Here is a 15,207-nt window from a genome sequence, read left to right on the forward strand (position 1 = left end):
GACTTTTACTCTCTGGACCTGAATTACTCAACTCTGTATATAACCAATTTTTGTTGATGTCATTGAATTGTGTTATTATTAAATCAATAATTTTTACTATCTCCCCCCACTCCTGATCAACAAATTTTACCGTCCCCCCCAATACAAACACTGATGCCCACCCAAGATACCCAAATGCCAAGGGTGGTACGCCGGTAATACTGCAGGAATAATACCCAGCCTGTGTAAAAGCTGTTGTATCTCCAGTGGCTGGTCCACAGCTTCGGACCCCAACTCCAGGGAACATGAGGGTCTCTAATGGAATCAGGGCATGTCTCCTGTCCACCCGTAGCGAAGTAGCGACCCTACGTACCCCTGTCTCAGTAGCTGAGCTGGCAGTCCGCACATCTGTATACGATCACCTGCACTTGTCGAGCTCCGCAAGACCGTGTTTAAACCCTAATTACCACTGGGAGGCACAACGCCACGCGCTTGTTATTCCAGAGGTTAATTACCACGATCTTCAACAGAGAGACGCGCACCCCGCCTAGACTGAAGCGCCGCCGTGAACTGGCGAGATTCCTTGAACAGCCGGATTTCTTAAACGTTATTGTCAGGCCAGAGGGAAAAAAAACACATATTCTTGGTAGAGACCAAGTACCTATGGAGGGAACTGTGAAGCCTTTGATACAGTAATAAGTCATTTATTTCCTTTCAGCAAAGCCGAGAGAAAAATGGACCCAGGTGTGAGGCTCATAAATGAGTCTGTGATTGCATTTGTGGCCGGGGGGCGGAAATGCACATGCAGAGACAATCTGGGCAAACAATAAGAAGATGCAGGGAACTCAAGGATCCAACCCCCGTCTGGGAAAAACCGAGGGTGGGCTAACAAGAACATGGAGCCAGTCCCGAATTAACTTCCGTGTTTGGAATGCTGGGAAAAAAAAAATGCCAAAGAGAGGAATTCTTCATAAGGATATCCTGTCTTGAGAAAATGAAGCATTGTTTCAGAAGCCGAGCGAAGAAATCCGCGCTTCAGCGGCACTATCCAGGAAGCACTTGATCCACGAAGAGGAACAAGGTGTACCGGGCTGTCAGGGTCGCCTCTGGGAGTTGTCTTGTGAGGCTCTCCATCCTCATCAATTATTTATGGACAAACAGAATCATATTTTAATAAGGTCCCGTGTTTACATGCTCTACAGAAGGAGCGTCGTCGAGCATCGTAGAGATTTCCTGAGCGCTTTTTCGGAGCCCCGAGTTCAGGGTTTGTCGCCGTCTATTGGGAAATTCGCGACACTTCAATCGTCCACGGACTCACGGGAGAGAGCTTTAGCCGCTAGACAATTAGCGGGTCGCAGGTATTTTGCACATTTTATGTATGACGAGTGACATACTTTACATTACGGCATCAGGACTGAATCCTAGTGAGGGCAATATCTATTGAAGGGGCCCCAACTTAGCAAACCGCTGACACTGCCCCCCCAACCCCCCCTCCCACCACACACACAATGTAATAGCAGAAAGACTGACTCTACTTTTTGTCGCAGTCACTTTCTGTTTCTAATTTGTAGCTCCATTGGCTGGTAGATAAAAGGTTTACGTTCCAACATTGTTTTGCTTTGCTTTGTTTTGCTTGTCTTAATACATTAAACCCATGTCACAGTTCCGAACATTTCATCCCTCATGCATGACATATTTTTTAATTAAATGCACAAAAAATATAGACTTGGTGCCACCTAGCAATGTGGCACCAACATTCTGCTAAGGACTTTCTGTTTGGGTCAGAATATGTCATGTACACACATCACACATTACACACTAGATCGTTCCGGGATGCCGATCCATGTTTATCTATGATCCGGTCCGCATTTGCTTTAACTGGAATCCCTCATTTGAATATTACATTAAGCAAACGCTCGTTTAATCCCTTCTCATTAACTATTGAGGTAACGTCGTTAAAAGAGGTAATCGAAATCGTGGGGGGAGCAGTCCTGGCAATAATAAGATTAATTTATATACTAAATGTTATCGCATGAACGCTAATTATAAATTCATTAGGAAGGCTTTCGGGCTGGTTTAGAACCTACAGAAAGTGCGATGGGAATTTAAAACATGTTAAAAAGAGCATATGGTGTGTCAGCTCCAGCGACTGCCGCTCAAACTGCGAATAATGGCCGCACTGCTCTGCAAAGGCTAACGTGCCCTTTCCCTAAATTTCCAGTGGTTCTTAGGTCCTACTTGGGGGCTGATGGGGTGAGTAAAACATTTCGGAATTGCTCGGAATTGCTCTTCAAATTAAAGCGCCGCGCAGCCAAAATGAGGTTGTCATAGCGACAGGGGTAGCGCTTTAAGGTCGCCGGGGTTTAGCCCGACTCTCCACTCAGAGCTTCTGCCCCGGGTCTCGTCGGTGCTGCTTCCGTCAGGCTCAAAATGGGGCGGATGGCGGCGACGCAGCAAACTGCCTGATGAGGAGCCGCTGTGACGTCACTGGGAAGGGAAGGGATGGCTGTCCCGCTGGGGGTGGGGGCTTCTGTCACCTCACCCTCAAGCCACAAGCTGTAAGAATTACCCTTAGTATGTGAGCCCTGTGTATGAATGGTATCCTTTCCAGTGGGCACCTGGCAGGGGTATATAGTGGAGTAGGGCCTCTGGCCCCAGCTGAAAGCTGATTGGTCCCGATCACTGTCACTCACCTTCTCAAAGCATATCATTGGCTAATGATAGGTTTGCCCCTCCCCGTATAAATTATGGCCATTGTATAGATAATTTGCTGAAACTATTCCAGTATCTTATGACATTTGTATGCATGGCTGCAGAAAAACAGTCAATCCCATTACCCCTCCCCCCCCCCCACACCCCCACACAGGTGTAAGTTACGAGACATGTATGCAAAAAGAGATCCGCTGACCAGCACGACGTGCCAGTGGGGAGGGTTACGGATGAGAGGAGACCTTTAAATAGTCCTTACAGCATACAGATGGTGGTTTATCTGTGGTGGGGGCTGTGGCTGCATTTGGAAGCATCACCATCACCATCCAAATGCTTGAAAAAGGTGTCAAGTCTGAACTGTTTCTGGAAATATCCAGACCTGGCTCATAACATGCAAGTTTCTTCAGATTAAAGTACATGCTGTTGCTAATGTAAAATGTGGGCGGGGCCTATTCAAGTGACAAAGTCCATTATCCAAACTGTGCTAATTGTCCTTAACGTGAAATCCTGTCCTTCTTTGCCCAGAAGCAGAGTGGGGGTCTGATATATGACGCCTGGGGCTGGTCCAGTTTGCCCCTTAAGACCAGGCCACACCTCCCGTGACCCCTTGCTGTCTATCTGCAATCTCCTTCATTTTCTCTTTCCACCTGCTAACCCCCATGTCATGTAATTGTTTGCCAGTCCCACCAAATCAACTCTTCTGGTAAATAATTCATAGGAGGTGTACTGCTTAGTTCCCTAATTATTTTTCCCCAAGGGAACAATTCTATCAGCAGCCACTGGGCCCAGTAAAATTTTCCAACCTTGGGGGGGGGGGGGGGGGTTGCTGATGGTAAAAGTTTTTAATTGGGGGAGAGGTATGCCAATAATAAAATTTGACAAACATGGAGTTGAGCGGTCGATTAATTGACACATGACACTCGCTGAGTTGCCTATTGGGGGGGGGGGGGGGGGGGGCTGGTTAATGAGCGTTGGGTAAATGGACACAGAGACACATGTAGAAATGTAAATAAAGAAACAGCCAAACAACCACCAAACAAACAAAGGGAACACAGCTCTGCATGTGCTGCACCTGAGGATTAGGGCCTGTTGGATGCTCTTCAGCACCACCCCATGTCCCCCCCCCCCCCCCCCCCCCCCCCCCAAACGGCCTCCTCTCCACTCCTCTAAAGCCATCTGTTCTCCTCTGCCCCCCTCCCACAGAGGAAACCACCACCGTCCCCCATCGCCGTGTCCACCGCTCATGTTAGCCACAAGGCTGCGGCCTGCCAAGCCCCCCCCCCCCCCCCCCCCCGCTTACTCCGACGACTCCACAGCCCAAAGAACTGCTTTGTTACCCCTGACTGAGTTTTTAATTTTTTTTAATACAAAGACTTATTTAATCAGCTTTACAAAACTCAAAAAGTGGATATTAGCGACTTCAGGAGATCTTGCTAATCTATCTCATCAAAATGTGTCGTATAAATCCATTCTAATTTCATGGCGGAATTAATAGCGCGGTTCTGAGCGGTAAATAGAACCCTCCATGGCAGGCAGCCTGTTTATTTTTATTTACTTAAACGGTACCCTTTTGTTACACATCTCCGCGGATTGCTGTACTTAAAAGCACGAGAACGGCGAAATGCTCTATTTGGCTTTAATTTCTGATAAAATGCACAATGAAACCAGGCAAAAATGTAGAGGGCCTGGTAGTCAGTCAGGTAGAGCAGGACTTGCCGTGCCAGTGTGACGTCGCCTGCAGGCATTCTCTTCTGCTCTGGTCCCAATGAAGCAGAAGGACCATTCGGCTGCTGACATACATGAACCCACCCCCAAGGAAAAGTCCTGCCGGTACCTCCAAAGGCTGCGGGGTCCATATGTACCCCCGGCCTGGCAGGGTCCAAGTCCAGGGTCGCGAGTGGGAGCGACTGCCATCGGCCCTCTCGGAGCCAGGCCAGGAAACGGGCCCTCTGCCAGCACCTGGTGAACTCCCCATGGTCCATCTGCTGCCAGGAGCCAATCGGCAGGCAGAGGGCAGGTAGAGTTTACCATTAGGACCAGATTTCCGGGGCGGGGCACAGTGGGTGGGGGGACATCACGCCCGAGCCGACAAAGGACTTTGATGGGTCCAGCGAGCTTTTAACTTTGAGGAAGAATCGCCTTTGGCTGGAGATTTTTCCGTGGCATTATGGATTTCTGGACCCAAACAGTAGCGTCAAGGCTGAGTTTCAGCTCCTGAGAAGTGCTCAGTGTTGTTGAAGAACGAATTTCCAAAACTCACTCTGTCCAGTTCAATAGTAATTAGCATTTCTGAGAGTCCTAGGCAATTTAGTGGAAGTTCTTCATTGCATTGAAGAGGACTGAGTGAGTCTTGGTTCCCAGTACTGCAACATATGATGGGGAGGCCTGACCTTAGATCATTCACATCTCAGCAAGAACAGAAATGGACTGAGTGAGTTTTGGAGCTTTGCTTTGCTATTCTGTCATGTTAAGTAGAAACCATTATAGTTTTTAGCTCTGCAGCTGTCTACATAGTTGGCCTCCAAAGAGTTCTGTAGGTCATCAAATTAAATACAGTAGTCACGTCGCTAGCTACGTGTTACAAAACACACTGTCAGGAAAAAAAAAACATTGATTCATCGCAAACGCTGAGAAGAAAACATTCCTGAGTGTCTATTTCCATTTTTTTTCCCAAACTGCTGAGTGAGATAAATGCAGAAAGGATTGTATTGAAGACAGAGAACAGACCAAACGCTGTCATGTAGCTAAATAATAACCTGTAAGGAATTAATTCCTGACAGGGTGTGAATAGCTGTCTGCCTGCTTTGTGCCTGCAGCCGTGTGGATGTTGATCCGGCCGGCATAAATGGGGGGTGGGGGGGGGGGGGGGGGGGGCATGTTTCTGACTTAACTTTACCACCTGCGCTGTTCTGTACAGTTACGATTAATTTATTTCCTTAGGTCGGAGGGCCGGGGGGTGGTACATTGTGCTGGAAGTTATATATTTTTGTTATGCTACTGGACAACAAAAGCCCCCCCTAGGGATTGTGTGCTATCTTATATCAGCTCGGGTTCAGTAAGCTACATCAGCTGATCCCTCTAAATAAGCTCTCAGCATCGACCAGTGTCTACAGATTAAGCATCGTTCCAGAGACATGTTCTCCTTTTGCAGGGAGCCACGGTCAGCGGGTAGCGTACATGCTCACATTCGCAGGATGCTGCCAACCTGCCCATTTGGGGCCTCCTGTTCATGCAGGTGAGGGCAGGGCAGGATGCAACGAAGAGGATGAAATCGTGATGTTAGAACGATACGCAATCCCTGAATAACTTGAGATAAAAGCAGGGAAGTACCATCTGCCCTATGTACACTGGAGGGGATTATTTCTATAAATCGTGGATGCAATACGTGAACGCAGAATCGGTTTGTTTTATAGAATTTATCACATTATTTAAACTCTTTGTATGTTGTTTGACTTGCATATGCTATATATATATATAACTATATATATATAGTTACAAAAGGTCCTTTGATGCAGGGGGAAAAAAACAGCCTTTTATTGCATTTACCTGTATTCAAAGTCAGCATGATTCGTTTCGTTGTGGTCTTTAAAGCTGGGATTCAAAAGGACCTTTTCACCCTTTCAATTAAGCTGTCTTATAAGACTTCCATTGCACCCGTCAGAGCAAATTAGCCCAAAGAGACAAGTCCGAAGTGCTCCAGGGAGCTGCTGTGCTTTATTAGGTTGTGAAAATATCTGCCAGCCTGCAAACATTAGCAGGGATATCTTCAGCTCGTAAAGGAGGGCTTGAACCCGCGTCCGCGTTTTGTTTAGGCCAGGTGTTATCGCAGAGCTGACACACAAACGCGATTGCAGAGGTTTATTGTCAAATTACTCTGAGAGGAGACTTTTGGGGACGTCGCCATGGCGATCTCCTCATTAACCAGTGTCACATCATTCTACCGTATGAATAAGACAGCAGAATAGCGGTAAGTCCTACCAGAACGATGTTTGTTTTTTTTTTTTCCTTTACTGACCCTTGGTTTAAATTGGACCCATCTGTCTGACAATGCCAAGCGGCCCGGCTCAGAAAACTCCACCAGCGTCTGACCCACAGCGGCGTGCACGGCCCTCAGCCGGACCCTTGGCGATGAGGAAAACAAGGCTTGGAAATACACGCTAGGTGGGATCATGGCATGCGGCTTCAACCCCTGGTTCCCTCATTGCTTCCCATTGGATTAAATGAGGCGGTGGTGGATGATGTACACTATTCCCACCCTAGAATGTTTTTACAGCTCTGTTTTCCCAACTCCACAATGTATAGCATCAAGGTCACTCTTCAAACATAACGACACATTTTGTAATGAGACATCAGCCGTGTGAATGTTTTTTTACCTCTGTTGACCACAAGTACCATTCTGGCAACGCTTAATGCAACAGATCTACCTTATGTAATGTGTAATATATAGCATGCAGTAAATGCTACAAGAACACTTATATAATAGCCAATACCTCGTACCTAATACAAGTACACTTTAGATAATACTCAGTTCCTAATACCTACAACCTAATACCACAAGTACACTTTAGGTGACACCTAATTAGGTACCTAATTAATACCTAAGACTATATGCAGCTGATGTTTCATCCGGAGTCAGGGAACATCAAATTTGCATTTTACATTTTCATCCAGAGCACTTAACACGGGTAAGTTACCACAAGTGCAGCACGCTCAGGGCTGCTTTGGAGAGAACCGTGCTATTACCAGAAGTGTTTAATTATTCAGGATGTAGCGGTGTTCAGCATCGCAGCTATCGCTTACGCGTAGACGGCGAGATCTGCTACAAAGTCAAACACGCAAGACTTCAGCAAGCATTCTTCGCATTTCTGTAAGTGCGTTTCTTCCTCTTTGTGCATTCTCTGGCATAACCTGTAGAAAGGCTTGATTCAGATGTAAATTGGGTACGCCCACAACTCTGTCTCTACCATGCGGCTATTCTCAAAGTTAAAATTCAAATTCTTCTTCTTATTTTTTGGATAGTACCCTTTCACTGGTGGAACCGACACGTCTCGAAAGAGCTTCTTTCCGATTGGGCGATGGACATCACAGTACAGTAAGTATGAAGTGGATTGGCTTGCACGCACCCTGTTTAGAACACTGGTGTACCTGACCACGATTCTGAGATCCAAGGTCCCCTTTAGCATGCAAACTTATGGAGGCTTATATCAAGGGAGATGCAAAAAAACGGATATTTCATGCTTCAAATGTGCAGTTCTGAGGGAAAAAAATAAGTTTTATGCACTGAATTATACATGTACATGCACAATTTATATCAACATACAAATTTAATCACGGATTGATGAAGAATGAGGTACCTATAATTACAGGCTTAACTCACATCAAAGTGGAATAAACTGATTTTAATAAGTGATGATGAGAGGGAAAAAATGAATCGGGGATCACAAAGCCAGGAGAGTCAATTAAACGAAATCTATCAATGCTAAAGACAGACATCTAAACACTAAAGTCTATCAAACACTAAGGACCTAACTGTCAGGAGGAACGTTTGCCCAATAAAATGGACATCAGATGAGAGGAACCAGGTCATTAAGCATCTATTTTCCATCGGTTGTTAATAAATGAACAGCTTACCCGGCAGAGGTGAGTACCTTTTTTGCATTTTTACTACTTGTCATTTCTCAGAGCTACAGAACGATATGTGATAAACAAACAAAAGTTGCACCAACAGGCACAGCTTTGCACAGCCAGGGTTCCGGGTTCGAGTGTAGCCCCTGCTGTGTCTGCACACAGAGTGTGCCTGCTCTCACTCCAGATTGCTTCAGGTTCCTCTCCAGGTTCTGCCCACCTTCGGCCTTGTTCCCGGTGCAGTGGGTTCCAGATCACTGCATCCCTAACTGGATAAGAGGCAATTAAAAATGACAGGAATGAACAGCGGCACCATGTTGAGCTTAATGGGGTAAAATGATTTTTTTAAATGGTTTTGGGAGTGTTTTATAAAGTGGTAAGGAATGTGACCTCAAAAGTTTCAGCTGCAGAAATGGCAACTAAAATAAATCACTGAAATGATGGCCGATAGATCAATGGGGTGTCCCACATCTAGGTTCCGACTGACCGCTTACAAATCTAACTGTGATTTCCATAATTCTTTTGGTAAGACCACCTGCTAATTAATGACATTTGATGCATCCAGTTTGACCTGTGATGTCATAATGCTATGCCTTGTGATTCGTCGGGAGACAGGCCACACCTCTATGCTCATGGGTGTTTGCTTATTCCTTTTGGCTATAACAGCAGGGTGGGCGAGCATCTGAGGCTGTTCCGATGGGAGGTGTTCGGCCTGCTGCCAGGCATACCGAGGGACAGCTTCTCCGTTCCTTCCCTGGAAGCCTGCCAGTGAATGTCAGAGCCCTGACTACAGTGGCACTAACAAAAAGACTTAGCAAACAATCCGCACAGGTTTCACTGAACCCCCTTATATGGTGGAGTTGGGTCATTCAGGTTTAGAGAGTAAAAGTCCAGACCTGGATTTTGTTTTAACCAACAGCTGAGTACTCTGTGACTGTGACTCTTTATGCTCAACTGGTTGGTTGAAACAAAATCCTGGTCTGGACCTTTACTCTCTGGACCTGAATTACTCAACTCTGTATATAACCAATTTTTGTTGATGTCATTGAATTGTGTTATTATTAAATCAATAATTTTTACTATCTCCCCCCCACCCCTGGTCAAGAAATTTTACCGTCCCCCCCAATACAAACACTGATGCCCACCCAAGATACCCAAATGCCAAGGGTGGTACGCCGGTAATACTGCAGGAATAATACCCAGCCTGTGTAAAAGCTGTTGTATTTCCAGTGGCTGGTCCACAGCTTCGGAGCCCAGCTCCATGTAGGTCTCACTTCTTCATCTCATCAGGAGATCCCACTCACTCTCCTTCCAGTAGGCCGGACTGAGATAGTCAGAGCTGACGCCTTGTGACATTCCAGAATTGCATTAAGTCAATAAATGCACTCCATATTTAATTAAGCGTACATGGTACTTATGGGAAATGGAGTTAATGAAATTCCATCCAGACTGGTTCTCCAAATGCTTCTGCTTCTGGTCTGGACACGTCCCCGTTACGACACAGCTCTTCTGCTCGTGATCATTCTCATTCCCATGTCTCCTTTCAACCCTTTACTTTAGCAATGGCAGAGTTTTGTTTTAATGAGCCCAAGCAGGAAACGGATGGAGTTTGGCTCCCATTTTCCGATTACTTCACAGGGGAATGTTTCTCTTCTGCTGCGATTTCACCTTGCACACGGGGAACGGGGGCGTCTGGGGGGTGCGATGCCTATTAGCCGTTTTGTCAAGTCTTCCACAGCTGCTCTATTTTATCTCCTCATCACCGCTCGGCCCACCAAAGACAGCGGAGGACATCTTTGCGGGCAAGTAAATTGGCCATTTCAGAATCTATTATCGGGGTACAGGACCTGCTGTTTCCTGAGCGGAGTGACCAAAGAGCGCCTCTTGCACTTCCCGCACGCACGCCGCAAGGTTACGCGACGCTTTTTGACCTCTGCCGACTCCTGTCAAGCACATTTAGCTACTTACTTTCAGCTACACTTTATCTTATGGGAAAGATAAACGGGCGACAATGCGGCCTCACACCTCTAGGTTCGGAGATTCACATCTCGCCCTGACTGGACCTTCTGTGGATGCTCTGGATTGTCTGTGCATCCAAAAAGAAATGCAGTAAAGTCAATAGAAGAGCAATTATCCAAGAGCCGCCCCGTTCAGTTTTTGTTTTGTTTTGTTATTGAGATCTGGCCGCCAGTGACTTAAAGTCAGGCTCCGCCATCATATGTTACAGCATCGGGAATCAAAACTCACTCAATCCTTATGTAATCCAGCAGAGAACATTTGTTAAATTTCCAAAACTCACAGAAGTCCATAGAAATGTCCTCAAAACTGTTGACTGAGTGAGTTTTAGAGATTTGCCACATTGACCATAGCGGGTGAGCGTGGGGATGCTGTAGACTGGCATCCCGGCCAGGGTGGCCCTCGCTTTGTGGTCTATGCCTCCTCCCCCGCAACCCTGTATTGCAAAAGTGGTTAGAGAAAATGGGCCACTAGCAATTACCCCGAAGATACGAAGTTATCGCTCTCCAGGGTTTTCCCCAGAGCTGAGGTCTTGGCAGCCCGCAGTTTTGCCTCTCCGTTCTCACAAATCCAGCCAATGTCATGCTTTGCGTGGTAAACAGTCTGTATTGAAACACGCGCATTCCGTAACCACGGCGGCAAGAGCTTAGTGGCTGCCGAATCACTAGCACCTCTGATATTGCCTGGGAGCCGTTCACTGCTGAATCAGGACACCATCGCCATGGAGAGCTGACACTCCATCAATGCACAGGTCAGAAACTGTATTCGGTTACCACTTGTCCAGTCAGGGCTGCTGCGAATGTCAAACCAATCCAGAGACACAAAAAGTATGAGGCAGAAGTGCGACTGGGACCAAGTGCCAGTGTGTCAGTCGGTTTGTGCATGATGCAGCATAACACAGGTGACATAAGCCCCTGATTCAGGGCCACTGCGTGTCGTTCAGCTGTGGGAAGGAGCCTGAAGCACCTGCAGGAAATCCGCACACAAGGCTAAATAACCGGAGTGTCGAACAGTACAATCCCACCCTGTCAAACGGTCCGCCCAGGACAATCTGCTAGTCTGCTAGTAACATCATATTTTACTCTCTGAGGAAAAACAGGAAAATAAAAACAAAAAAAAGCACATAATCAGTATTCCGCCCCCGATTGCGGGTAGTGTTTTATTTCCAGCATAAACAAAACTTTAGTGAGCATTTAGAACACTTCAGGTGTGTCGCATTATGGAGGGTATGGAGACCACCCCCTCACAGACAAACAGGCACACGCACGCACACACACACACAGAAGTTCAAAATTATATCTTTGTGGGGACTCTCCATACATTTCTCTGTGGAAAACTGTAATCCCAACATGACGACCTTAACCCCTACCAGCCATGACCTTAAATATAAGTAACCAAACTAAATATGAGACTTTTGAAGTTCTTAGTTTTTTAATTGCCTTCGTGGATCTTTGTGGGTAAAAAAACCTACAACATCAAAAATATTTTTAATACCTATCCTTATGGGGCCCGCTCATTCACTTCTATGGGAAAAATGCTAACGCTAACTATGACAACCTTAACCCCCCCCCCCAGCCTTAAGCATAATCATAAGTAACCAAGCAAAATACAAGAGTTTTTGCATTGTTAGTGTTTTTCATAGCAGTCACCAATTTTTATAAAATAGAGTTTTAGAAACCGGTCCCCATAAGGGGAAAAAACGGATATTTATCACATTATGGGAACATTGTGTCCCTATAAGGATAGGTATACCCGCTCACACACACACACACACACACACACACACACGCACACACACACACACACACACACACACACACACACACTGAATGAACCAGAAGCTGGGTGATATTTGTTACCCTGATTTGCTGACATCATTTCGCTATCTTCACCCTCTCCCTCGTTCTCCTATGTTGGGGTTAAACGGGCATATAAAAGGACCGATTCTCCATTTTTCCAGCCCAGGCAAAGTCTGCAGGGCTCCTTGGCCTGAATTAAAAGTTGTTTGTAATGTGGTTGGTCCCGCCGGCCGAGCGATTATCTCCTTGGACCCGGGTTCAGAGATACTTTGATCCGTGACGGCGTGAAGCGCACAGGCCCTGAGCACCGTGCTTAAATGGAGGCATCTGTGCCTCGGAATAAAAACTCATGCCAACTGCACCCCCCACCCCCCCACCACCACCAACGGCATCATTCCCCTCGACCCACCCGCACATTCCTGCCGCCACGGTTTGCCTGCTCGCGAGAAACGCCCCGTGTGCCTCTCCGCGTACAAATGGGTCACAGGCTGTGGATGTGCACGTCCTACCCAGGCCATATGCCGCACCTCCACGCCGGGGGACATGGCGTCCTGTTCCGGTGGCCACAGCTCCGTCGCCGTTCATCTCGCTGAAGAATCCGCACAGATGATTCTCACATTTACCATCAACCCTTCATCCACCTTCGTAGCTTCATTCCACTACCTGAAATTGCACAAACTGCTGTATTCGTCACATACTTTGCATTTACTCCCTTTCTGCTCTGTATATTGTCTTGTATTTCTTCTGCATCTGCTCATCGTATCGCCCCAATTTGTTCCTTGTCTGTTCTCATGGCGTCTCCAAACAGGAGCTAAGTTAGGCAACAAAAAACTCTACCTGCCTCGGTCATGTCACAATAACGATTGTGATTCTGGTTCCAGCAACTTACCTTGGTCTGCGCACAGGGTACTTCACAAAAAATGCCCCCTCATACTAAAGGAATGCCCCCCTTCCTGATTACAGTCGCTTATTCTGACTTTCATTGTGACTAAACACCATCCATCCATTCAGCCTCCAGCCACTTATTGCCAAGTACTTGCCATCACCTTCACCAGAAATGTTTTTTAATGACTTCGTACAGAGGAGGCAGCCGATGTGGAAGCCAGCATGACCCGGGAGGAAAACATGGCCTTAATGAGGTGGCAGTTTTCAGGGCTGAACGTAACTAGGCCAAAGAAAGTGGCCCATGTTCATCTCATAGCACAGATGCTGCCGCCCGTACATGTGAACACAGAGGAATACCGCAGTGGCGTGACTAACACCACCCCGAAGTCATGAGTCATAACACATTCGGTGCTTCGCGTCGCAAATCACAATCGCACGTTTGCAGCCGTTTCGCGGTTTTGATTCATTAGCTTGATCCAGTTTAGTCAATACATTATTTAAGGGGCATACGAGTGCTGATAAAATGAAAGTTTGAGGAAATACGAGGCAATTAAGAGCGAAAAAATAAATAAAATGTAGAACACTCTACCGTACATTCTTAGCAGCTTCTAAAGCGAGTCCATGTATGTCTTTCGTACCACAAGTGAAGGAGAGCAAATGCTGAGATCCAGCCTTGCAGTCCCCACCACAAATAGAGTATAATTGTAATAATACAGAGGAGGGTGTAGTGCTTCCATTAGTAGAGCCATGTCCTCCAAGCTCATGAGCTTCATTCCTGCTCCAGTGCTCTGTGTGTGTTGAAGGTCACATGTTTTCCTCACATCTGTGTGGGTTTCAACAAGGTAGTCTCTCCCCCAAGAAGCAGGTGCTTTATGTCTCTGCGGTGTCCTTTTTGTATGTCTGACTTGCGTCCCACGGTCCTGCGCTTGCTGGGATAAGCTCCAAGCTCATGATTTTAGGTTGCCACGCAAAACTCATCTTCAGCAGCAGTTGACATGCTGGTTAACGGCACGGACACGTGACCCAAATGCCGCTGCTGTACCCTTGTGCAAAGCTATTTAACCTGAATAATGCCACTGAAATATTTATGGTATTTATAAATGTGTAAATGGGTAGAAACTGGGTTAGAATAAAAGAGACCGCAAAGCAACTAAGCGTAACTAATGCTGTAGTGCCAAGACACCTTGTCGGCCCTGATACTAATTCATTAGAGTTGCAAAGAATGCAGAAGGATGAAGGTAATCTGGACTTCAAAAAGCGGGGGAGTGCCATGCTCGGGTGCCAGAAGAGTGTTTCTGGATGCCGTCGGAATGTAACGGGAGACGAAATGGGACAGAAGGTGCGGAGGGTTCAAGTTTAGTGGGTCTTTACGCGGGTGTTGCTAACACACACTGTGAGGACTTAAAGGTGAAGCCAGGAGTATTGCTGGACATTTTGGGCTCCCTGACAAAATGCCATCTTGCATAATTGCATAATTTTTACAATTTTATGTACAGAAGAGCTCCTGTGAAGTGCTGCCCTCCCCCCTAAAGCAGGGGAAGGTCTTCAAGGCCGTAGATTCTCTGTGAGGATGCGATACTGGGTCTTTGGAGCTGAGGCGGATCGGCAGCCGATGCTGATTGGCAGGAGTGGGAACGGTCTCCCTGGAAGAATTCGTTTTTCCACGCAAGAGGAGCTTAACAGTCCTCCCAGACTCTACTGCTGACTCACTTAGCTCTGACTCAGCCCGCTGTTTAGGCTGAGACCGAGGGCAGAAAGGTAGCGGTGGCCTGGCCTCGTCAGTCAAGCATAACTGCCATTTTCCTGCTAGGACATCGCATGCCTCTGTGTTCGTTTAGGGTCTGACCTAGTGGCACTGCCCACTCCCGGGGTATGCTGTCTCCCCAGGCTTGGCGGTGGTGTCCTCGAGGCCGTGTCGTTAGTTGAGCATGAATTTGTTTAAATGCAACGTCGAAGCACTAGTAGGTATAATCGACGCATCTGTCTTTCAAACAGTTGTAACATGGATCCTATCCCCGGGAGAGCAGCACAGGGGATGCCCTGGATGGAATCCACCACAGTGCCCACAATTTAGCGTCACTGATTAACCTAACCACATGTTTTTGGGCTAACCACCGAAAGCTGGATTGGCCGGAGAAAGTCCAAGCAGACAGAGGGAGAAACTGCATACATCCTGCCCAATGCCGGAGGCAAG

At 46.9% G+C, this 15,207-nt stretch overlaps 1 long non-coding RNA gene across 1 annotated transcript in view; it reads left to right on the plus strand.

Moving 5' to 3' along the window:
* Positions 1 to 7,506: 7,506 nt before the first annotated feature.
* Positions 7,507 to 15,207, plus strand: part of LOC125713434 (uncharacterized) — a 39,942-nt gene continuing 32,241 nt past the window's right edge. Inside the window, exons 1-2 of the long non-coding RNA XR_007383594.1 lie at positions 7,507 to 7,555; positions 7,708 to 7,780. This is a non-coding gene — a long non-coding RNA (uncharacterized LOC125713434). The remainder of the gene's footprint in view (positions 7,556 to 7,707; positions 7,781 to 15,207) is intronic.

The sequence above is a fragment of the Brienomyrus brachyistius genome, chromosome 18, assembly GCF_023856365.1.
Source record: "Brienomyrus brachyistius isolate T26 chromosome 18, BBRACH_0.4, whole genome shotgun sequence".
Classification (NCBI taxonomy): Eukaryota; Metazoa; Chordata; class Actinopteri; order Osteoglossiformes; family Mormyridae; genus Brienomyrus; species Brienomyrus brachyistius.